Source organism: Bombus terrestris, chromosome 4 (genome assembly GCF_910591885.1).
Source record: "Bombus terrestris chromosome 4, iyBomTerr1.2, whole genome shotgun sequence".
Lineage (NCBI taxonomy): Eukaryota > Metazoa > Arthropoda > Insecta > Hymenoptera > Apidae > Bombus > Bombus terrestris.
In genome coordinates this window covers 11,414,580-11,433,508 of record NC_063272.1, presented here as the reverse complement: position 1 = coordinate 11,433,508, position 18,929 = coordinate 11,414,580, and the positions used below count along the sequence as shown (strand labels likewise).

The window sequence follows — 18,929 nt, the reverse complement described above, 5'->3', positions numbered from 1 at the left end:
TTGGTAGCGTGGTATTTTCTTGTTCTTCTCCCGTTTTTGCTTCGAACGCCGCCGATATCGTGTCTATTTCTGCCCAAGACGTAGCTTCTTTTGGGGCTTTTGTAATTTAACGGAACCTACTCGTCGTGGGGCACGTCTCGTATCTGGTGTCGCGCAGATAAGATTATCGGGACGCGTTCGCGTGAAATTTGTCGGCGTTACGCGAAATAGCAGAGTTAAAGCGTTATCACGCGATATGTTCTACTGGTCTCTCGTTCGATGAGAGTTTCGAATCGCACGCTCTCTGCGTGCCGCGTCGTTTACACTTGTTTGCGTTTTACGAGCGTGAAGCGGACGAAGGGTAGGAAAACATGTCATTGTCGAAAATCAGATAATACAGCTGCAAGTTTCTATTATAAATGTGTTTCTATTATCTGAATACGCCATTGTGTCATAGTCTTGTTCGAAATATTGTACAGCATTCTGCCTGGAAATAGGAAATATCTACGAGGAGCTGCGTTTATTGTGCTGCTGCACGCGACTTAGCGTGGATCTATTGTAATTTAATTCGGTAAAAATGGAAATTCGTGACAAGTATGACGATGTTGTGTGCAAATCATAGGCAATGCTTATGTTGTGATTTAGATAACCAAATAGCATAGAAATAACGGAATTGGTATTACGACATCTCAATAAGGTTAACATTTTTTTTTAGGAAGGAACCTGGATTTGTTCGAAGCAATGAAAGATTATGTTCGACCATTATCAAACTTTCAACAGAATAAATTATAAGGTTCTAAAGCTGTATCTAAAGAACAGGTTGAATTTTAGATCAAACTGGCTTGTAGGAATTGTTACTTGAAAAGAAAGCTGGATGAAGGTAGCCCGATAATTATAATTTCTATTTAATTTTTAGAATTAATAAAATACAACATAATTGATGCGTGTAAGCTAATTCTACGTATGCCTGTATGTTGGGTTTTGTGAAATGCTTAAATAATTCGATAATTACGAGCGTTAGATTAATTACCAATATTATAATTAATAATTATCAGTACTCGTAACCATATATGTAATGAGCCGTATTGAATTGCGATTCATGATTTCCAGCTTACTGATCCTATAGCTGGTATGAAAATTAATTTGCTAACTACTATAGATAATAATCATTTCAGATATTAGATATATATGTGTAGACAGTAGCAATTATTATTAAACTGAATTCTTTATTTAATTACGAGGATCGCTGACGATCTTCGTCATTTCTTTATTTAATTTTTTTTCGAAATTTCTTTATTTAATTGATTCTATTCAATTGTAATTGATTCAATTAGTTTCTTTAAAAATAATATGAAATTTAATTTTTATAATCAGGCTTTTATCTATTTACGAAAAGAGAAAGTCATATCGCGAGAAACAAATCTGTGTCGATTATTGTTATAAATAGATTATAATATAACGATGCAACGATCGAGTATAGCAATGCATATTATAAATTGAGTAATACGTATAGCAAACAATAAGATGTAATACAAATATATTTTTTTAATTATTTACTAATCTCACACTATTTCCTTGTTAATTTCTAATATGTTCAGATGATATGAATTACTTATTTGTTGTTATATGTATATCGTTTTTTCCTAACTTGTTAGATACCATAAATGCTTGAAAGTAATATACGTTCAATGTTATACAGTTTTGGGATTTTTATCATTATTTATCGTTTTTTAGTTTTGGAAGTATCGTTTGTACATCATTGTATCACTAATGTATCATTAGTTATCTCTGTACACCTTTTGTATCGAAGAATTGGAATTTAAACAACGAAGTTAAATCTACAAAAACCGTAATTTCCGAATCGCAAGGTTAAATTTATGAAAATGATAACTTTCCCAAATCGTGAATTTAAGTATAAGTATAAAAATTTCTTCGTATTCTATTAATTTACAATTTCTATCCTGGATGTAGCAGTACATTTCCACGTAAACCGTAACCATTCGCAGAAATCGTTTTAAGCGTTCGTTGATGGGAAATCCAGAACAGGATAAAGGCAGCGTTGTTCGCGAAATCGTCGATGAATAAAACCGCGGGAATTCTAGCTGGCGAACAATAACGAGCTTTGCCGCAGTGTTTGCACACGTGTCCCAAAATTCCACGAGGATCCGTGGCTCTTGCGAGCCTTCGTAGCCCATCCAGGGATTTATTTTCGTTCCAGCATCGAACGGTCGGTCTCGTTGTCACTGTTACGACTGACAGTACCACTGGCGCCGAGGAGTCACTCTCATTCGTGTCGACACGACGAGATTGAGACTCGCCTAAAAATAACCGTGAACAAATTATGAGCCGGCCGAACTAACAGCCACGTTCTTTTCGGTCTGTCCTCCGATTCACTGTTGGTTGATCCCCGTGCGAGCCAATTCGACGTGAAATTTCGATAAATCAGCCGAGACGCCGTAACGGCGGGGTTGCGTTTTGGCCCGACCTGACACATGTGGACGAAAACGAATTGTAGATCGTTCTTCTGCCTCGTGTTCGCTTTCCATTAATTTCGATCTACGTCGAGCTTTTTTCAGCTTTTTGTTCGTCGTTATTTAGTCACTTGTATGTGTTTTAGTTGAGTTTTTTTTTTTTTAATTCATCGCATATGTCTTGTTAGGATTGAAATGTTCTGCAAATGTAATGAATGTAATGTTTAATTGTAAAGAAGAATGTTATCTAGTTAATTAAAGAACGTTCGAATTTTTCGTTTTTTAATTGATTCTTTGATACTTTAACAAGCTTCTAACAAAACTTCAAATGATCTTTGTATAACGTTCGCTTCTTAGCTAAAAAGTTTACCTAGAATAAAACATAATGGTAAACATTTACTGGGTAAACATCTCAAATATATCTTTTTTTAAATTGCATAACGAACAAAATATAATGAATCATATATATCAAGCGGATTTTAATCCTGTAAGTCCGGTTTAATGTAATTAATCGTAGGAAACCTGTTCGATAAATAATGTTGGCGATTTAATCGTCGCAGTCACAGCTGGCATATATTTGCGCAAATTTTATTAATGTATGCATGGTTCAACGTGTGGATGGTTATTAATATGATCTATATTAACGTTCCACCATGACTGAATATAAACTTTAACACGAGTTAAAAGCGAATTCACTTCGATATGTTATAAATTGAAATATAAATTAATCACTGACAGATAGTGTTACAATTCTTTCCTTAATTGTATAATCTGAAATACAATTTATTATAGGTAAATTGAATTATGTCGCTGTGCTCTGTGAGAAGAAAGTTATTTCAAAACTGCAACAAGTGGCACAATGGATTCTGGTACCTGGCATATGCGATGTCACAGAAAACATCTTCTGTTTCTTATTGCAAAAGTGAAATCGTCCTTACGATGGGATACATTCATGTATTCCGGAATGAGTGTTATGATACATAAAAATTAAAAGTCATTTATCTGAAAAAGATTATTGATAAATTACGCTATTATTCCTGAATTGTTTATTAGTAACATGTAAATAATGGAAAATAATAAAATAGTTGCTGTATTATTATGATTTATACTACATTATATATATTATACTATGATATTTAGTTTTATATCAATAACGGTATTATTAATAAAAAATGCTAATATAAATTATGTTTTATACTATTAGGCTACTTTTATATTCAAAAGTAGGTCCTCAAATTTATTCTCATTTCATAAAAAAATATTTGAAATATAGCATTAAGTTCTCCGACCTTTTGTCAGATAATTAGTCATCCGTTAATTCTGAGTCAACACAGTGTTCATATTTCTCTCTGACAGTTATTTTCCATAGGCATTATTTGTCACTGAGCTCACTTTCTATCTCGTAGTTCAGTCATGTCTACGAATTTGATTGATTTGTTTACATCTTTTAATATCTAAGCAGATAGTCATCTGTGCTAAGTAAAAATAAAACTAGCATATGCTTAAGTTTTAAATACAATCTGTATAAATAATTATAGTTAAAATTATATGCTGAAAATAAAATAGGGACAGAGAGAGTTGCCTTTCAATCTGAATAAAAGTTGATATTAATTTTGTTAAAATTATCTATATATTCTCTCTTTCTCTTCTTATAAATTCTTATATAATTATAGATATTATGTTCTTACATAATTATAAAGGGAAGGAATTTGAAATCGCTCACTTTCACAACTTTGGTAGCTTCAACGTTAAAATGTTTCATATTAACAAATCAAGATGTCCACAAGCGAAAGAAGAAATGATCGATAATGTGAAAAGTGTCAGTTATGTAAACGTCACGTGACAAACGCTGAACCTAATTAATTAAAAGCTAATATCGTCGAATGAAAGCAAAACTGAGAAATTACAATGCGTAATAGAAAGCAACGTAATATTGATTGTTAACGAGAGATCAAAAAACAATCGACGTATGTTCGGAAATAGCCCAACACATTTTTTTCACCCACGTTCGACATTCCATAGCCGTGAAAGCTGTCTCCGCTTGTATATTCATCACGTCTGAAACCGCGACCGATTCCCGGCACTGGTCGTTTTGTCACGCTTCAGCGTGACAGATCCGCCTCGATCCTCTTTCGAGGACACCGAATGGGAGACAAATAAAGCGCTTACGTCGATCTCAAACGGCGGTTGTTTCTCGAAAATGAATTGTTCCCGGAAAGAACGTTTGAACGGGGCTAACGTTCGACTGGTGCGAAACTATCTAGATATTTCTCAGAAATGTATTTAATATTACAATTCTGAAAACCTTATTCTACTTAGAATTCTGTTAATAGTTGTTTCTGTCAATTGCATACGATTTCTTGTGCACGTGTTTTTAATAAATATTATTGTTAATTAATGTTCTAAAATTAAGAATAAAGCAACAAAGAGAAAAGCGTGACTGAATAAAAATAACTACATTCGAGCGTCTAGTGTCAACACACTGCATTTAATGGTAGTGATGGATCGTGCATGCATGTCTGTTAATAAACTCGTTCACGTTGGACCTGTGAAATTCAATCACAACGCGATAGCGACTGATTTTAATGCGTAATGAGCGCATACTAATGCCGGGCTTGTATTAACCGAGAAGTCGGCCAGATAGCGTTCGGCCGAATCGCGTGCTAATTATGCGAAACAATTTTTTAACTGAATCGGAAACGATCGGGATTGTTCATTTACGCTTATCGACAATGCAAATCACGACGCTTTATCGACTGACCGGTGTCGGCGCGTGGATTTACATTTTAATCGCGATATAGTACGTGAGCTCTTTGAAATGACGAAATGAACGGCGTATAAGTACATCGAAAGGAATCAATCGATTTGTGCGAATTCTAATGAGATGTAAATTTCTACGATCCTCTCTTTTTCCCTGGTATTTGCCGTCAAATTTGTCTCGTCTTATTTAAACATTTTTTCTTTCGATGTTATATGAATACAAAGTTCAGCAGTTCCCTAAGACTGTTTGCTGTTCGAACATATTCTAACGTCCAATTGATTGTTGATATTTCTTTGTTACATTTCTAGTAATTCACTTTTTTTTTTCTTTTTAAAGAAATAGGATTATTACCGAAATTTCATTGTCACGCTTCGTGTTATCTTTTCGAACCAATTTTCGCTTATCGTTTGTTGTATACGTGGTGAAAACATTTTTGATCAGCTGAATGGTAAGTTCAACGAAAGCTCGACGGCTTAATACAGGCGACACAGTATCGCAGCTGGCTTGAACTTGTCAAACTGATTTTCAAGATCTTGAAAACCTCTACGATGAACTCTTCGATACAAATGGCTCTGATTACACGGATCTTACTCACCACTAAAAGAAATCGAATTACTCTCCCCTGCGCTCGTCCATCCAACGTTCGGCAGTCGGTGACGCTTCGGAGCGCGCGATAGAGGAGAGTATTTATCGTATCGCTTATAAAGAGGTCGCATTGAAAGGATCGTCTGGGCGGAAAAAGAGATGAACGTAAGAGAATCGAAAAACAAGAGCAAGCAACGACGACGAGCACACGGGAGCGAACAAGGAGAAACAGAAAAAGGTCGTGCGAGCACGGAACAAAGCCGCTGCTATTTTTGTACGTGAAAGGCTGCCTTGGTGTCGCACCGATGGCATAGGATGGAAGAGTGCGAGAGAGAAACGAGAGTGAATGGCCAGGCCGTGATTAGTGATGTGAGCTGTGATACCAACGAGAAGAAGAGAAAGGCATACGAAGAACATGGGTAGCGAACGATGATGACAATGTCTCTTACCTGATTTGGATTGCCGGTTGACGAGCCCGAGAAGCAAGATCCTTAATTCGTGGACGACGGATGATGGCGGACTAAGGGGTGATACGGGGTCGACATTGAGGCTGAGCAGAGGGGAAAGAACAATCCAGCTTTGTCCTGTCAACTGTCTGCGGCTAATGAGCCTTTCCTATAGTCTTCCTGCAGTCGCTCTCAGCTCAGTTGTTCGAGTCCGCGTCACGGCTCGATACCCGCCAATAAACCATTTAATTTTGCACTATCTTCACCGACTGTATGCGTCGAATTATTTGATCGGGACTTTAGCCGCATATACCAACGATCAGACGTCTCGACCCAGCGACCAACAGCCTCGAACCGCAGTTAACGCCAGAATTGGTGTAATTGATCGCGTTATACCGCTTCATTGACGACCGGCTACGTATCAACCGATAACGCTGGTGACGACGAGAAGGAGGCTGAAGAGACGAGCGTTTGAATTTTGGAATAGATCGTTGAAATTGAATTTGCATAGACTCTAAATTTGGTCATTTATCTGACGATCGATAGGAGAAAAACATATTAAGTATGTACATGTTTATTGCTCTTTTCATTTAAAAAGAAGATATCATCACTTTAATCGCAGAATTAAATAATTTAGAAACGCGAGTCTAATTGGCGATATAACATGTTTGAGAAGTACCCGTCCGCAGGAAAGAAAGGAGAACGTGGCTTATCGCGTTCGTCTCCCGTAATCTTTATTTATATACCTTTGAAACTTCGAGTGTACTAATCAACATATTTCTAGCATATTAGTATCGACAAACTTCTTTTGCTTGCCAAAATAACTAGCTCTCTACGAGTTATGTAGAAGCCTGAACAACGCCCACGCTTTAAGAGCCTTTACAACACCAGCCAACGATTTAACATAGGTGTAATAATGTGGTGAACATGTTTATCCATTAAGCCGTGCGAAGAAATAATTAAACAGGCAGGTAGACACGACAGAAACTGCAAGAGGGATAGAGAAACGGAGAAAGGGAGGAAACGTGGTGGTCGAAAATAAATGAGCGCGGGTTGTCGGCCCAGGAGAAGATCGGCACCGACGATAACGCCGGAATAAAACCATAATATTCGGGAAGAAAAAAATGTAAAGCAGCGTCATTTAAATGCGTGTAACGAAAAGAACTGTGCACCGAGCGACGAGGGGGTGGCTGACAGGGGCTTGCACAGGGATTCGCGAGGAGATCAGGGGTCACCGGACACGACACGATCGCGTGAGATTAGGTTCTTTCATGTGTGACTCACGCTGGCAGGGAAAGTAAATGAGTGCAACTGCACCGGTACTTCTCCTTCCTTTTTTTCTCCCCTGTCTCTTTCTTCTCCTTTTCCTTCGTCTGCCTCGTATCGCGACTAAACTTCCCCCGTTATTGCACACCGACCCTTTCACTCTTTTCACGTACGGCAATCGCGGCATTAACTTATCACCGGTCACACGCACGCCGATCGAATCGGGGAACGCAAACTCGAGACCCTCCTTTCTCCTTCTTTCTTTTTCCTTTTCTTTTTATTTTTTGTATTTTTTATTTTTTTTTATTTTGTACGTTTCGTTCTCTCGTTTACTCCAGCGCGACATACGAAATAAACTTTACTTACTTACTTTACTACTTCCTCGCGTGGGAACCGCGTACTCTTGGCTTACCGTATACTTTTACAAAGACTGAGAAAGCTGGAGGATTTATAGCGCGTTAATAGAGAATTATTTTTCCTTAAATATGAAAATTTCGTTTTCTATCTCGGATTTATAGTTGAAAGGTAAAAGGCATTTAAACATTGCTTGTAGACCCCTTTATGAGTATATTGTGTGTTATATGAAACATTTTGAAATTTCATTAGCAGTGCAACGAGACCCAGTTATTATGGTTATACTGTTTCTACTGCAGACAAAGTTTACAGAAATTACAGAAGTATTTAAACGTTCGTTACATTAATAAACCTCAATAATACCATATTTAACATTTATTCTATGCTCAAGATAGCTATTTCATGTTGTACAGTAATTTTGTACTAAATTTATGTTATAATAGATATCTGTTAAATTTTACATACATCTTCAAATTGGTTTCAAATTACACCAATGTAGTTGTCAGTGAAATGTTTTACACAACATATACATACATATGTATAATATGGGCATAAACATTTTTCGTGCTAAGTACTTTTGTGAGTCGGTGTAGCTATAATAGCACCACTAAAATACAAAGGTTTAATTAAACCGAATTTTCAAACTCTTAAAAAGTAGCAAATATTCTCGTCCATATTGCAAACTTTAGAATAGTTAATTACGTATAGTTATCCGTAATACACAGTTTATCCGGGACGTGTAAAGGATTTCTTTGTTATTTATGAGGCTGCACGGCGTCGTTGTTAGCAACCGAGGCAATTACACCGTCGTTACACTGCAATTATACAGTAACCAAAACAGCCCGTGCCCTTCTCTCACGTAGCGCGATAAATTCAATGTGTCTGATTAAGGGTTGAATAGAAACGACCTTGACAGCACCCTAACGCACGACGTAATGCGCAACTTTGTTACTTCTATCCAGCTGAGATCTTTATGCGAGAAAAACTGCGACTGACTTGAAGAGAAAGCTTCTGCTAGCTGGAAATAAAATGTTGTTCAAGTTGAATGTATTTCCATTGAATATTTATGAAAGAAATATTTATGAGAAAGGTTTTTCAGATTTTTCAGTTTGTTAATATGTATGAATTTCGTTCGATGTTCAGTTACGTTAACAATCTATTTTAAGTTTTCATATATAGCTTTTTTTTACAAACCTATCGTACAACTTAATATTCACGAGATTTTGCATATAAATTGTTTTTATTATATAGTATTATATAATAATTTATACATAAATATGTTGACGTGTTTCTTTTTTTATTTGACGTATAACAATCTGGAGATAAAAGTTCGTTTTGTAAACGTAAATAAAACATATTTGGGAACGCATAATAAAAAGTAATTATTAGACTGTGAATATTTGTGGAAATTCAAATTTGTATAAGGACGACTAAAGAAATGGAACTTAGATAAGAAATTGCTTTACGCAGTAAGAATTATAACTAATAATTATTACATTAATTAAATATATCATAGGCATTTTTGCACGTTGAAAATTGTTATAAACGCGTAAAAACCAGCAGTTTGGTAATTATGGATATTAAAGAAGATTTTAATTAGTATTTTCATACTTAAGACTAATTTCAATAGCGTACAAACGAGGAATCAGTTTGCATATAAAATCAAAATTTCACTGCAACTATTTCGTTTCATACTTTTAGGCGAGTCATCCTTCTTCAGTGTGTTTTATCAATAGATAATATCATTTATAATTTTTCGATATTATCGTAACTAATAATTTAAAAGTACGTATTAACGGATATTATCTTCATATTACATTCATTTCTCTTCTAAAGCGAAATGCTAATCATATTTGACTGAATGTAATTTAAACATATTGAGGCATATTTCGAATTTCAACGAGTACTTTTACTTACGCGGCGAGATAGATTATCGAACGTACGTGAAAATATGTTTCACCTGCCCTTATTAATAAAAACGTCTTTTCCACTTCCTTTTTACAATTTAATAACGCAATTGCAAAAAAATGCAATCCTACTTTGGAGAACAAGGTTATCCCACAAATTGACCGTACAGTCGAATTAAAATTCGAATTCATTAACCTTCGGGTAGCCAGCAGTATTATTATACTAATGTACTACATCGAAGCTTATTAAAAAGAATTCCTCGGAAGGAACACCATATGTATTTGTGGCGACCCAGCGTTCATTTCATGCACGTCTTAATTAAGCGCATACCACTTGCAACCTGCACAAGAGTTGCAGAGCTCGTAATTGTACATTAATTCCGTGAATCATTCGGTGCGTACAAGAAGGGAGATCGATCGACGGGGTAGTGCTCGCTCGTTTCGTCCGGGTACAAATTTATGCGGTATTCCCGGTGCATATTCGCGATATCGAGGGTCGATGAGCACGAGTTTCAGTGCGGAAGTCACATAATTAATGCTTTACGGTCTGTTTTTCGGAACGATCGACCCTCTGCTCCGTCTCGCGAGCAGCCAGTAATTCAGGCAAGTCGAACAGGCATCGGTAGCCGCTTTTCATTTAACCACGCGGCTACGGTTGCGATCCTTTCGATTTCACGCCGCATCGGCCGAGATCGACACCGATCGATACAGGAAATTATTGGTTCCGCGCGTATACACACACTCTCTCCAATCTTTTGATCCGCTTCATTCGCATCGTTCCTCGTTCCCCTTTGATTCGGATGACGTGCAAGTGATTTCGCCCTACCTTATGAATATTCATGCGCCGCTGTGTTCCTCTGTAAAATCGCTAATTATTCGATTTACACTCGCTGGAGCTTAATACCGTCGAGTTTCAAGCTTTTAATGCAAGGTTCGTATCATTTGTTAAGTTGCTGGGGTATGCTTCATAGGGTGACGTATATACCTAATTATTTTTCACGTTGAAGCCACGAATGGAGTAATGTATGGCTTGAAAGTTCGATGGTATTATGAAGCAAATATGGGATGGTTACTTTCATTGCTTTTGAAAATTATTTTTCTCTAAAGTAATTAGGATTATACGTATTTTTAGTTCCTTTTTATGTGTTTTCATGTATTAGTTACGTTCTTGCGATAAATAAAAAATTAAAGAACATTTAGGAAAATTGGAGCAACACATGAGGAGAATAAAGTAAAATTGGGAAGAAATAGTTTTTTTTAATGAGTTATTTGCTTTGATTAGTAAGGAAATTATTATGATAAAAGAAAGTACTCAGTCAGCTATAAAAGAGCATTTGTGAAATTTTAAATAAGAGGATTTCTTAATTTTTTCGAGATACAAAACTGATTAAATCACACACAGTAATCTCGTGTTTTACAGTTTGGATCACAAATCTAAATATAGAATCTAAAAATTATTTCTTAACTGGTATCGTTATGCATAGGTGATTAAAATAATTCGAATTAAATTTGGATATGATAATTTAATTTCTAGATGTTTAATTTTATTTTATATTTCACATCTTGTGTGAATAATGCGCATTTTTAAAATACAGATACAAGATAAGATGAAATAGGTGAATTAATTAAAAAATTAAGCAATTTAACCTACACTATTTTCCAATGGTCGACAGTCCAATGCCATCAATGACCGTTTAAAATCCGTACAGATCAAATCAATAATTTAATAAATAAAAAGATAATGATGCGTGAAAAGACAATTATTTAAAAATTCATCTCAAAATTCACAATTATTCGCGCCTTATAGCGATAAACAGACTTATAAAAGCAAATCATCTGTTTTGTCAGAATTTATATACCAACCATCTATACGCCCGCGTAATAAAGTCGAGTTCATAAAAAGCAGAGTTGATCACTTTGGATTGGCTTCAATTATTACATAGTTATTTCGTAAGCATTTTTATTTTACGATTTCATGCTATCTACGTAATAAAAAGCGTACCCAATTTCATATTTCGTAAATTACTTGCTGCAAGGCGAAACGAATCGATTCGCCGATCTCGATTTCCTTCGTAGCCCCGATTTCCTGTGTGCCCGTATTGTACGGTCGTGCTTTTGGCCGTTTCATTCTTTCTTTCTTTTTTTTTTTTTTCTTTTTTTCACTTGGCATCGTCCTCGTTTCGACCGATTGATCGTCGTATTAAATTGTTGCTTCGTTTCACTGTTTCAGGTAAGAAAGAAATACGAGGGTCGCAGGCTCACGGTTCTACAATTATTGTTTATCCCACGGTAAAAGGTAATGGAGTGTAATTGCGCGTTCTCGATTAAAGGAGAAAATTGGTTGTTCCAGCTGGGCCGGGTTACACGATTGTTCGTTATGATCAGGGAAGGGGAAGGGTGAGGGATAGATTTGATCCACGAATTCCAATCGCATCGATCCGACTATTATATTTCGCGAGTTATCTTCGCTTTGACGATAGAGTTTAATCCTTGCCGATATTATCGGAAATTTATGGCCGCGTGATAGGGGCGAACGCTGCTTCTATGTAATTGATTAATCGCGAATCGATGCGAAATACGTGGATTTCGTAGCCAGACCGAGGAAATCAGATTTGTATCCGTGAATCGTCGAACACCGTTAATATCTGCTTCGAATTACTAGCTGTAACCGGTATAACTGGTACATTTAATTTCTGGCATGCTTGTAATCGACTTTCGATTACTTGATGTCGAATCGGACATTCATACAGCGCAATATTATAGGACAGTCAAATAAAGTCTAAATATTCGAGAAGACAGATGAATAGTCGTTCGGTCGATTTTACGAGATGAGAATGTTCAGTGTTTTAAAAACAGAATAAAAATTTCGATCGTTTTCAATATGTCATCACAACTGTGTTTTGTTAGCCATGGTTGTTTCTCTTTTTTTTAATGGCGGAAGAGTTTATTTATTTGATTAATGGATTTTATTGTATATATATATGGGTACTCTTTTACTGACTATTTGCAATTAGCTTTAATCCATCATATATGACAGATTTACATTATGTAAGTGGGTCACTTAGATCTTCGAAGATATACGCAGAAATAATATACATATTATATTTGGTGAATTACGGACATAGTCTTTTTGACAAATCTTTCTTATATGTAAATTTTGTTAAATGTAGATTACGTAGATATCATCCGACAAATTGATATTTTCAACTCTGAATATTTAAAGAAGATCATTTGTATCGTACATGAAGCGAAACGGTTGAATGATATTTTAGACTCGAAAGAATCCACATATTCAATACATAATAATTCAGTATAACAATTCATCAATTTGATATAATAAAATTAATCTCTAATTTCTCCGTCTCACGTACCGGTCGTATTTTTCAATCAATCAGTTTTGATCAAATGTATCATTCACTGTTTTATTTGTCATTCTGTTTTGCTGTTATTCCATTCTACACACGCTATAAACCATTCTTCGAATTTCTCTCAATTCTTGAACACAATTTAACATATTCTCGTCGTGCGAATTTGATCGCAATTTTTCATGAGGAATTCTGATTAATCGTGCGTTTCCTTGATAATTCCGATTAAACTACCGCGTTTTACATGAAACTAGCAGATGTCCCAATACTCATGAGCATCGTTGGCAATAGAACAATCATTTAATACGAATTCCATGAACGAGAGTTCTACCGTGTCCCCTTTCGATACAGTAACACCTGTAGTGGCAGTAATAGCGACGATAACAGTAACGCTGTCGACGCATCGTGTGGCATCGTCCAGACCGACAGTACCGGGGCTACCAGGGTTTCCTGTCCGTTTTAATTGGGTTATTAACGGGTGCGAGCGTTTCCTGCCTCCTGTGACAAACCCGGGGCTTCGAAACGACCGACCTCGCGCAGCTGCTGCCTCGTCGCGTAGCTGCGCTACCGGAAACCAATCTGTTCCGTTTGTCTTTCCTTTCGTTGCTTGCCTGGCCGTCTCGCCCGCCCTGGACATAAATATGCATCGTGCCACTTAAATATTACACGGTTGGATATATTTGTATCGGCTGCTCTAAGAGAACCGTGACGACGAACTTTCCACTCCTCGTTTTCGGTGCAGCAGGACAGTTGCGAGCTGCGAGACGCCCTCCTCCATTGCTTATAATCAAGAGACTAATGCTGCGTTCCTTTCGTTGCGTTTTGACATACGGTGAACAGCTGCGTGATGGATATTTATCGACGTGTCAAGGAGAATTGCAATGGCCGTTTACCGTTTGATTGTTTCATTGAACTCTAATTTACGAGCGTATAATCTATAGATATCATCGAGTACAGTTAAAGATGGATAGAAATCTAGAGACAGATCTTTCGGGCTTATAAAATACTTTCATTAATAAAAGTTGGATTTATTTGTAAGCATTCCTTTGTATATACTATATTTATGCTTTAGGGAATGTTTATTTTATATAGTTTTCCATCATTTCGTCAATCAGTGTACCGCATCGCCTAAGGTACGTCATGGATTCTAAAATAAAGATGTACAGAAATAAAAAAAATTACTGGACGAAAGTTCTCCGTAAATTTGAAAATTAATCGTCCTTAAATTAATATTGATTGTCAGTTTTCACTTTGCTCTGGTGGACTACGACGAAGCTGGATAGAGATTGTTTGCACTGGAATTGCGATCTCTTCCTTCAATATTTTTGTTAGCTTTATCTTGTTGAAGGATTTTTTCGAAATTGGACCGCGATTTTTTCTAAATTTAAAGGAACACGATATTAATTAATTAATTGCGATACACCTCGGTTCAATTATTTTCCACTAATTTTCTACTCAACTAACTTAACTTTAACTTCTTCAATATAAATTAATCAACGAAGATCAGGAGCTTCACGTTATTGAATATTCGAGCAACGTATTATACTCTCGCGTTAAAAGGATCATTATACGATACAAGAAACTCAGCCCCAAGCTACAATGCGTTACATATCAATTTCATCGAAGAGCAACGAAAATCTTTTGCACGCAAACCGGGTCGAAGCCTCGTTCCCTATTCGATCGAGCACCATAATTATTCGCGGCGTTGTTTCCTATAAGCGACGATTGATTGCGTGCCAGCGCGAAAGCTGTCCTCGTGCACCTTCGACCGCGGCGGATTAGTTGTTCGCGTTATATAACGGGTCTCCATTCGCTGCCGATCTATTTCCATCGAGACGAAGTTATTTCGAATCGTTCATAAATGATTCATGCGCGTGGTATTAACACCGTCGAGAGGCAAGAAACGATGAAAAAGAAAGAAAAAGAAGAAAAGGGAAAAAGCTGAATTGTCCTCCCTCCACCGTATTCGGTGTTTATCCATAAAACGAGTCGCCGATCGACGACGGGAACACACCTCGGGACGTTTCTCCACAGTGCAAGAACAAAAGAAGCAATTGGCCACGTCGGCATCCTCGCCGAGGATTCCCATGCATATGGATTAAGACGCTCCACATCTCGTCGAGCCAAGGTGCAGGATACGTAATCCTGCTGGCGCGCAAGCAAATCATGTTTATTCAGGAACGTATACATAGTAATAGAGGGAGTCATCTCGTGTGCGTAAGATCGTAAATGTATTTGTGCTCATGCTAGCACGGGTTATATCGGTGAAGGTGTGTCACGGAGACCAATGTGTCTGGTGAACGTATTCGCTTAGTGTCTGGACACTTGGATAGTGATGCGTCCGAAGGTCGATGATTGCCGTTTAGTTTTTACGAGAATCAAATCGGGTCTTCTCACGTGTTTGTCTCCGTTTTACGAGAGGCCAAATGCAAATAAGTAAGAGGCTATGAATATAGTTGCAGGAATCTATTCGTACGTCGGTTTAATTGAAGGCGGTTGGGAAAGAAGCTAGCGTAAAGCGATGAAATGACGCCTTTTTCTGTACGCGTGAACTCGTGCTTCTCTCTTGGCTAACTGTTTCGGGAGGGACTGTTTCTTATTTCGCGCGTTGAGATCGACGAAGTGTTTTTAAGAGAGAGGGATATACAGTCGTGGCCTGAATACGTTTTTCACGCGCTTAAGGTTTCGGGCAAGTTACGTGAAAGTAACATTTCTGGTTAGAGCGCTGATTGATTGTCTTCGCTTTTCATCTGCAATCGTACACAGATACTATATGGAATATAATAATATTCTATAAATAGTAAGAAGCGATTGTTGTTATTGTATCTTTTTGCATATGCTTAACAAAGTTATGTCCTTCGCCTCAATGCAAATTTCGTTTCTTCGATTTTTATCCGAGACCTTAAAGAGGAGGTTGGTTCAATGTGGGCGCGCCTCCCGATCCATTGGTCGATCGTTTAACAAAACTGTCTCAGTTTTTGCCCGTTTTTCCTCCGATCGACCACCGGATTATATCCAGACAGATTAAACATTTGAACGGGATCAACGGGTCTAATGAAATTTGCCGCTCCTCCGCGAGAAGGGAAATTCCATCGTAGCTTCGAACGTTTACAGAGCTAATAGTTTAACATGCGTTTCTGTCGGTCGCGGCCGGAATTTTCAGCGGCGCGTCGCCTCGCGAAACTCCCTTCGGGGATCCAATAAAATTTCTCATTTGCACGACGGCGGCTTGTTGACTTTCTCCAACGCGTTGGCGTGACTTTCGCCACGATCCGACACGACATATACGACTCGCGTCGATTTGACAGTTTCGCGATTTATAGACGGAAACGTGGCCTCTTTTTTCTCTTCTTTTATTTTTTCTTCCACAAACGACAATTCGCTCGTTAATTAACGAGCAAACTGTCTGTCGGCGAGGTGGCCTCCTTTTTTGGTTACGGACACAAACGCGGCTGTCATATTTCGTGGCGGCCGGTGCTCGAAACTTGCCAGGGTCTTAAGGTGTACCGGCAGAGGCGAGCTGCACGCCGTATAGGCGCGTATGCACCGCGAACAATGCATATTCATGAAGCGCCGTGCATATTTACGAGCGGCTGTTCGCTCGGGATCCGTGGCACAACTTTACAACGCTTTCGGTCTCGGCCATCCTCGTACAAAGGAAACCGTGCCCTACCCAATACGTCGTCGCTCGATATAGTGTTTCTAGATCGAAACTTGCTTGTCAAGGAAGCTCGTTTTCACCGTTTCGTACAAATTCTGGATTTTGCGAAGATGAATCCTGCGACAAAAAAGAGGCGAAGGTTAGATGTTCTCGGAATTGGTTGATCGCTTGTAAATCGATATTTTAGTAGAGATTAGTGATTTTTCATTATCTCTATGATACGATATAACTTTACCAAACGTGTGGTAGCAATTTTACGTATTAAATCATCCAATTAAACGTGATTACATATGAAACAATTTTTCGTATAAAATCATGTTCACAAGCTCACAAGCGTTCGATTCGCATTATTGTCACAAAATGATTAACCATTTATCGATTACTGTATACAAAATTCGAAAGAACATATTTTGAACAATTTTTCTGAACTATTTCTACTTCCTTTGCTTCTTACATTCTTCCTTCGTTCGCTTTCGTGTTAACGGAGAGTTTTCGTGAAATTATACAGCAGATGTAACGTTTTAAGTCTGCAATTGAAATTGCGTGGAAAGAGCGGCGTTTAAACGAATTTACCTGGAAACTGACTGTTCCTGGACTCTGTTAATTTCAGCCTCGAGCGCGACTGCCAGTCGTCCTTTATCCGCTAGGAGCGAGCGCATCAATTTCCTTCAATTAATTACTGAAACGGCGGTGTAACAATTCCGGCGGTGGGGTCGTTCTATTCGTGAAATTCAGGCATGTCCTTTTATCGCGAGCGTCGTGAAAATTAGGTCAATTAAGCGGCAATTACCGCGAATGCGCTCGAGCGGAGACACGTGCGCGAAAATCATTAGAATGTTCGCGTCCAAAACGAGAAGAAACATCGTGACAATACGTTGCGTCCGGATCGGGGTAGCTCTAAAAAGGAAGAAAGTACAAATAAGTCGTCCGGTGGAACGATGTTATTAAAAGTGGCTAATTGCCCCGCTTTATTATTGTCGGCCTCGTTGGCAGCCTCGAATAGGCGAGAGGCTGTTTTTCATCCTGCAGAGCTAATTAATGATCCGCGCTTCGAAGGGAAGGAAAGAAAGAGCGAGTAAGAGAAAGAGAGACAGAGATAGAAGAAGAAGGAACTCACGAAGAACTAAACGCACTCGTTAAAGCGCTTTATCGGTGGACGCTTGCGGAGTAAATGTTGTCGAGTGCGCCACTTTGAGCGTTACTCCTTTTATATTTTATCGATGGAGATTCGTATAATCGCGACGATGCCGACTAGAGAAAAGAAGGAAGCTCTCGGGCTCGGTAGAATTTTCCTTTAATTACATTAGCTGCACGAGAAAGCGCCCTACCAGTCGAGCTAATCAAGATTGATCGATCGATCGAACGATCGATTAGGGGCTCTACCCGCCTCCCGTTGTGCAAGAAACATTCTTTTTAAAACATATACTTTCAGAATTAATTGTTTTGCCCGTTGAACCGCGATACCCACGTTACCTCGAACTTTATTCGCAACGTTCATTTTCCACCGGCCGCTTATTAATTATGTTCCTTTTCTTCGTTGTTTCACCTCGACAACCGCCGGAGACTTTTACGGTTGGCATGCCTTTCATCCTGTCACGCTCGCCGTCTAAAAAAAGATTAATTAATGGTAAACACTTTCCTTGTTTTTACGGACATAGTAATAACGGAGATAAATTTAATTACGTCGAGGGGAGAGACCGCTTTTTTAGCGACTTCGAGTTTTCACGTTTTAATGCGCCAGCGGCGGTAACGATCGCAATGATTGCTTCCATCTGGGCGAAACAAAAATTGCAGATTGCAAGCCGTTACGAGTTCCCAGTTTTTTCAAGAAGAGGAGATATACCTAGTATTAGTAATTAATTAAGCTTTAATTAAGTAAAAGAACATTGTATCCTGAATATATGGTATCGGTGCGTTTATTAAATAGTGCTTCACTATTAAATAGTTATTCACTTTTCTATTATATTTGTATTTATATAAATTCTATAATATAATTTATATAAATATAATTTATATAAATTCTAATAATATACATATTAGTTATTGATAATAGTGTTAATATTGAACCATTACATTATGTATCAGTAGTCTATATCATAATATTATTTTACAATATTTCTTTAAACATAGTTTC

The 18,929-nt window shown here is 37.7% G+C and overlaps 1 protein-coding gene and 1 long non-coding RNA gene across 4 annotated transcripts in view; one reads left to right on the top strand and one right to left on the bottom strand.

The window, feature by feature from the left end:
• Positions 1-18,929, top strand: part of LOC100646174 (nuclear receptor coactivator 6) — a 381,486-nt gene that overhangs the window by 212,934 nt on the left and 149,623 nt on the right. The gene's annotated exons all lie outside the window — the stretch shown is intronic.
• On the bottom strand, positions 1,723-6,593 carry LOC125385043. Of its 2 annotated transcripts, XR_007223984.1 has the most exons (4): positions 6,246-6,593; positions 3,324-3,452; positions 2,973-3,221; positions 1,723-2,820 (listed from the first exon to the last, which is right to left on the bottom strand). It is a non-coding gene; the product is annotated as an uncharacterized LOC125385043 (long non-coding RNA). The 2 variants fall into 2 exon arrangements; XR_007223983.1 differs by having other exon boundaries at positions 1,723-3,221; positions 6,246-6,591.